We start from the raw sequence: 7,767 nt of genomic DNA on the forward strand, positions 1-7,767 counted from the left end.
TGGGAATACCTAGCAGTTAACTGCCTGAATTTCTGTTATACATATACAATATACAAGACTATTTATTTGCTATACGCCTGGGAAATATGTCACATCAAACAAAAAACGTCCCTGGATCCTGGCCATGGCATATTCTAGTGATTGCTTGTCAGTTTCTTGGTATATTTCCATACACCTTGTCTGAGTCACAGTCTCGCTGTTGTTACAAATTCAGCCTCATGATCTGCCTCTGGGGTGTCTTCGTTCAAACTACCCTCATCTCACGGTGTAGTTTAATCTTGAAAACGTTTCTGTTAAGACGAGTTACTCTTGACTTCGGAATGCAAACATACACTACTGCTATGTTATCATATTTTATATCCACTAGTGTTTTCTTGTTATTTCTGTGGGCAAACAGCGGGAAATTAGCAAAAATTTTGCAAGATATTTCTACGATTCTGAGAAGCTGTGAGCGAAGTAAAAGAAAACCTGTAAGCCTGATACTTAAATTCATAATATTTGCAGCCATATACTTAAAGCACAATATGAGAGTCTTCGGGATGAACACAGTTTTTGAGGTTACTTACATCTCAGTCTGTGCTGTGATATTTATTTTAAGTTGGACTGTACCACTTGAAATTTACATGTTGACATCAAAGCTGATTGTAAGGTATTTAGCTTTTAATGTAGAGAAAACTTTGAAAAGTTCCATTCTTCGGTACCATCCAGCGTCAACAAATCCATTTATGCACCCAAGTGGTGTTTTTATTACTGTTGACAACAAAATGCAAATCTACACTGCCTTAAATAACTTGGAACTCAAGATTCGTAAGGTAAGTCAATAATATTATATATATTGTGCCTAATAGACTGAGCTTGCCGAATTCTCTTAAAAATTAGTTTCAAAAAAAATTCTTTTACAAAATAATAGATAATTTTTGTTTTAATGGCAATGATATTAAGATTTTTGTGGACCATATTTAACTCAGAAACCTCACCTAACCTAACTTAGTCATTTTTTAACTAAATTCTGCTATGTATAACATACGTCAGTTTTAATTTGTTTAATATTACTTAAAATCAAAGATATATAACTTTTTCGTTATATTCAGATTGATTTCCGCTGATTTATCACACACACACAAAAAAATTCTTTCTGCTAGTTCGGCAAAGAACATTCATGCCGATATTCATGTGAACATCCGTCTGACCAGCTCAGTTCTGGTCTCCATATTACAGAATGGACATAAATTCGTTAGAAAACATTCAGCGTAGGATGACTAAATTAATACATAGCATTAGAAATCTTCCTTATGAAGAAAGATTGAAGACTCTTCAGTTACATTCACTTGTTAGACGAAGAATGAGGGGAGACCTGATCGAAGTGTATAAGTGGAAGATAGGTATTAATAAAGGGGATATTAATAAGGTCTTGAGGATGTCTCTCCAAGAGAGAACCCGCAGTAATGGATTTAAATTAGATAAGTTTAGATGTAGAAAGGACATAGGAAAGTATTGGTTTGGAAATAGGGTAGTTGATGAGTGGAACAGTCTACCTAGTTGGGTTATTGAGGCTGGGACTTTGGGTAGTTTCAAATTTAGGTTGGATAAGTACATGAGTGGGAGGGGTTGGATTTGAGTGGGACTTTCACATCAGAGCTTATTTCTTGGGTGGCATTGAAAATTGGGTTGGGCAAATGTTTTGTTAGTGGGATGAATTGTAAAGGACCTGCCTAGTATGGGCCAACAGGCCTCCTGCAGTGTTCCTCCTTTCTTATGTTCTTATGTTCTTATGATCATAACGGAAAAAATACATATCACAGACTTTATCTGATATTAAATAAATTTGAAGTGATCTTTGATGTTTTACCAGAATTAGGCTAAAATAAATTACGTTACCTCAGGTAAAATTGGATGAGGCTTCTCATTAGGTGTCGTTCAAAACCAGTTTTTTTTTATCCCATTTTCAATGGAAAAATTATTTATCAATTAAAAAAAAAGGAAGATAAATTCTTAGGACAGGTCTCACCAATTCGATATATATATATATATATATATATATATATATATATATATATATATATATATATATATATATATATATATATATATATATATATATATATATATACTGTCGTGATGAATAGGTAAAACTGGTCAATTAACAAGAACTCATTTAAAATTGAGTCCTTTCCACAATTTTCTCTTGTACATATAAAGATATATTTTTTCATTAATGTTAATACAAAGGACCTTAGGAAAGTTACGTAACATTATAACAAGCGCAATTAAATTTAGCTTAATCCAACTAAATGTATTTTAGATAAGTTGACAATAATTTAATAATAAACAAACACAACGAAATTTATTTTTTCGTTAAATTAGACATATTTTTGCTTGCTCTATTCGGCAAGAAGTGTGTTGCTATTTAAACCAAAATCGCAAGTTTCACATATTCGGCACGAGATACAAAATATATTATATTTTATTATATATATATATATATATATGTCGTGCCGAATAGGCAGAACTTGCGATCTTGGCTTAAATAGCAACTCTCATCTTGCCATATAGGACAAGTGAAAATTTGTGTATGCAATAATTTCGCCAAAATCATTCTGAACCTAACGAAAAAAATATATTTCACTGCGTTTGTTTAGTATTAAATTATTGTAAACAAATCTAAAATATATTTAGTTGGGTTAGGCTAAAATAAATTGTTCTTGTTATAATAAGGTTAGGTAAGTTTTCTAAGTTCCTTTTGGTGCAAAATTATAATTTTTTACATCAACATTAATGAAAAAAATATATCTTTAAACGTATAAGAGAAAATTTTAGAAAGGACTTAATTTTAAATGAGTTCTTGCTAATTGACCAGTTTTACATATTCGGCACGACATATATATATATATATATATGTATATATATATATATATATATATATATATATATATATATATATATATATATATATATATATATATATATATATTCTCTAATTTTACGTATTCTTCATTAGTCTGATACACTTAATATTTACATTTTACTAATTAGTACAGCACTACAGACACACACACATACATAATAAGTATACTTTTAAATTAGTATGGAAGCCTACATAAGATCATCTTAATTTTCTTAGCTTTAGAGATTAAAACACGTTGCCTAAATTTTACAAAAAAATAATTTGACCCACGTCTATTATATCAACAGGTCGAGGTCCTGCGAGAGGAAATTACTGTCTATTTTTTCCACTCGATTAGCGTGTTACTTGTGGTGTCGCTAGTCCTGGCTACTGTTTCTTCCTATGCTGTGCTCCAGGGACTCATGCTGCACGCACCAACAATCGCTCTCTTCATCTACAGTTATTTTCTTCTCTGGCAGATTAATCGTGTCGGACAGAATTTTGTCAATGAAGTGAGTTATTCAATGATTTTATAATTCGCTGAGCAATGTCACTTAATTACATCATTTGCACAGGTGTAGTTCATCTTCAGCCTAATAATAATATGATATCATTACTACTATTACTACTACTAATAATAATACTACTACTACTACTAATAATAATAATAATAATATAATAATAATAATAATAATAATAATAATAATAATAATAATAATAATAATAATAATAATAAAATAATAATATCATCAATAACAATAATATTATTAGTAATAATATCATTAATAACAATAGTAATAATTTATATTTCTAAAAAATATAATTAATAGCATACTTTACAGAAAGCCCCTGGTTATGTTCATTTAATTTTTGGAAGGATGGAGCGGAAAGCCAGTGGAAAGCCTCGCACTGATGACGTCAGGGAACACTTGTCCTGTTCCCTGAAGAATCCTAACCTAACCTATGCAGAAGGTCGTCGAAAGATTCAGACCCATGTCAGGACGTTGTCATCGCGAATATTATAAGTATACGGAGCTTTTATAACAGACGTTTATACCATTAAGTTGGTTAAATTGAATGCTAAAGTTTATTCCTGATGTTCAGTTTAAAAATTTGGTTTATGATCATGAGAAGTTTTTTGGAAATTTTTAAAGTCAGTTTGTTATAATGTTTGTAGTGGTTTTGACTTATGGGGATAAAGTGTTGATATGTGTTGGATGTGAGTCTTGAATTTTAGGTTACAGTCCAGGTGTATACATAAGAATTTTCCCCTCGTCTTGCCTTACTATGAGATAATTTATTTGTACTCTAAACTGAGTATTTTCAGCTATATTCCCTAGTATTATGAAGAAGATCTTATCAAACTGAAAGTAAGTTTGTTGGTGGCCATCAAGAAAGAAATCATTACGAGCTCATTGTTGACTATTATTGAGGTGAACTGGATCACGATTAGATATCAGGAATGTTGAGACATCTGAAAATAGGACTGGTTTAAGTTCCCGGGATGTAATTTTTAGGTCATTTGGATAGAGGAGATATGATATATTGGGTCAAGGATCCTAAACTGTGGTGGCCCTATGCTTATAGTTTGGTTAAATGAGGAAATGTTAGTCACTTGTTACCGTTTGTCAGGTAAGTAAGAGCATGATCTCTTATTTCATAATGTCCTAGTTTCAGCAGAAATATATTGTCGTCTGTGGTCTCAAAAGCCTTTCTTTGATAAATAAAGAGGCCCATTGGAGTTTCATTATTTTCTAGAGCTGAATAAATAGTCTAACGTCTTCAGGACTGCATCTTTATTTTTTCCTAGCCTGAAGCCTAATTGGCAGAGATCAAGAATATTACATGTAATGATAAAGGCATAGATTCGTTTATATATCTTTTCAAAGATTGTTCAGAAAGGCAAATTAGAGATTGTGGTGTGGAACGGCCGGCGGGTGAAGTCACGCGTGTTTGAGCTCCATCAAATATGCGTTTCTCTGAGATCCCAGAAAATAAGCGTGTGAAAACTTTAAGTGCATATACTCTTTTTTTTAAACCCACATAAAGGAAATATCAGTGATCACTGAAGAGAAAAAAATATATAGATTATAGTGTCAAGTGGAGAGGGTCAGGCCCTAGAAAATGGCTGTTACTGAAGGGTGCCATACAGGAAATGGTTTGTGACTAGCAGTGAGCGTAGATCAGTACGGGGAAATAAGAAAGAAAGATCAGGGAATAGCATTAATTCCAAGAACAGAAAAGTTAAGAAACGGAAAAGGACCATTGTTAAAACCGCAGGAAAATATAAGATATAATTATTAGTAAAAGTGTAGGAGTGCAAGTTGTGAATTAGGCCTAAAGGTGTTTGCACACAGTGGGTCGTGTTGTATACTGAAGGATTGTTACGCATCTCGTCTTCCGTAATACAGCGAGTGACGAAATATTGATGTTCAGTGATATAGTGATCTTGAATTGTGGATTACATCAATCGGACAAATACCCAATACATAGTGTATAATATATGGAATATATACATGGGTCGAACACCACCAGCGAACAATTATTGCCAGAGGTCGACAGATAAGTGGAAATATAAAATCAGATGAATATTAAACTTGTGGAAAATTGCATTTATCTGGATGTAACTCATAAGGTACATACCAGTAAATGGTAACAAAGATAATTATTACTTATCAAAGTTACATAGACAAGTAGGAATTTAAGAACATAAGAACATAAGAATGTAGGAACACTGCAGAAGGCCTACTGGCCCATGCGAGGCAGGTCCTTATCAAAATGACCTCCACCTAAAGCTACCCAAGAAATAACTCCCGTGACTCAAGAAATCGTAATGACACGATTGCAATCGTGTCATTACGATTTCTTGAGTCATGTTGACGGCAGTGAAGGGACTTGAGCTAGAGTGCGTCACGGCCACGCTAGCTGGAGATTCGTCTGTAAAAACTTGCATTTGTGGTCACAGAGGTGCCTGTGCTAACCTTCCTATGGTGTAGAAATACACCTAGTTGGATGAATCTTATTGTGGCTAGCTGGTCTAGTGGCTAACGCGACGGGCTGGAGTTTTGAGACTCTATGACCGCAGGTTCAATCCCGGCCGGGGGTATGGTTAATAACTCCCGTACCCAATGACACCATTCAAACCCAGCTCATCCCACGATTGCTATTATTCTGTGTAAAGTTTGTAATTATTAAAATAAAAGAAATGACTGTGCTCTTTTATCCGTTTAAATGTTCTGGTTAGGGATACTCGAATGTTCCCAGGGGTACCCAGAAGTATCTCTTCATATATTCCAAAATATATTCTACCAGTCCTCTCAGTATCGATTAATATTCCTTATTTGGGAATCTTCTATTGTCTATAGCATTCCAATATTTCTCTTATCCAAATTTTCTCTTTGAATATCCTTTAATCCCACTACTTATGCTATCATGCAATCTTGTGCACCTGTCAATGTATGGTTCAGTAGCAGCTAAACGCGTCACATAACAATTCATGACAGATGCACCATGATGTTTAGGTGCATAGACACTAGTCGAGCACCAACAAGCCATCACGAAACCACCTGGTATGATGAGCAATCCTGTGATTTTGTATAGCTATCGAGCTTGTATAACCCATAACTTGGGTTATATTCGGTATTTCTGTCATTTTTTAAGAGAGGACACCTAGGTCGCAAAAATGTCCCCCTTCGATACCTACAACTGTCATATCCACAAGTTGCTCTAAACCTATTAATTACAAATGAAATATGCATCACCAGGAATTCTGGTAAATATGTAAGTTTGTGGACTGTATATTAAAATTAATAAATGATTATATATATACACATTAATAACACTCACCAATTTGTCTGGAGATTAATTTGTGTAATGTACAGGACCCCCCTTTTTGCCTACATTTATGAAAAATTTACTGGCCAGAATTTAACATGAACAGACTTATCTGAGGTTCCTGTTTTCATCTAATTACGGAGTCCTGTCGAGTCGCCTGATTTATCTCATTATGCAGGAATGCACATCCAACAATTTCGGCTCCTATTTGAGAGATGTCAGCCCAATTTAACCTCTAGAGCGACGGAAATTCTTCTGGTTATTCACTAACGTTTCTTGTCCAATTCAAAACAACAATGGCCACTGCCCAGTGCAGGTGCAGAGCCTCCCTGTCGGCTCCATTCTCTTCTTTTAAAAATGCATACATTTTATTTTTCCGGAAAATATTATTTTCCACACTGCGGCCAGGTGGAGGTCGTTGCTAAACGACTCAAATTGCTTATTTGACAATGGTGGAGGACCTGGGTACATATAAGATCTGGCATCCACACGGCGACATATTACACAAGATTTAATCACCCTTTTTACACTTTGCCGTCCTTGTGGAATCCAGAAAGTTTCCCTAATACAATTTAAGGAATCTTGTACCCCACCATGCATTACATTTTTATGGGCATTTAAAACAATTAAATTTGCTAGATGATGAGTTTTGGGCAGTAAGATAGGGTGTTTAGCATAATCACCCAGTTCAGCATTTTGTAACCTACCTCTGCACCTAATTACATTGTTCTCTAAATACAGCCCCAATTTCTCTATTATTGAACCTTTCACAATTTTTCTTTCCATCATCAGTTTAATCTCCTTTCCATAGATTTCTTCCTGTACCCTCTTTATCCAATGTTCAAGAGGATGTGCAAACTTATATGAGATATTCATCTTGTTTAGAAATTTAAACACCAACTTAGTTACATTGATTAGTTTGGGTAAAGAAGAATACCTATTTATATCAATGGCTAAGGAAGGACAAATTATTGGAGCGGTGGTCACAGTAATTTCAACAGGAGCAATATACGCCTTTTGTACAGGCCAATTAGCTTTATTTACCAACC

This window comes from Cherax quadricarinatus, chromosome 40, assembly GCF_038502225.1.
Source record: "Cherax quadricarinatus isolate ZL_2023a chromosome 40, ASM3850222v1, whole genome shotgun sequence".
NCBI lineage: Eukaryota > Metazoa > Arthropoda > Malacostraca > Decapoda > Parastacidae > Cherax > Cherax quadricarinatus.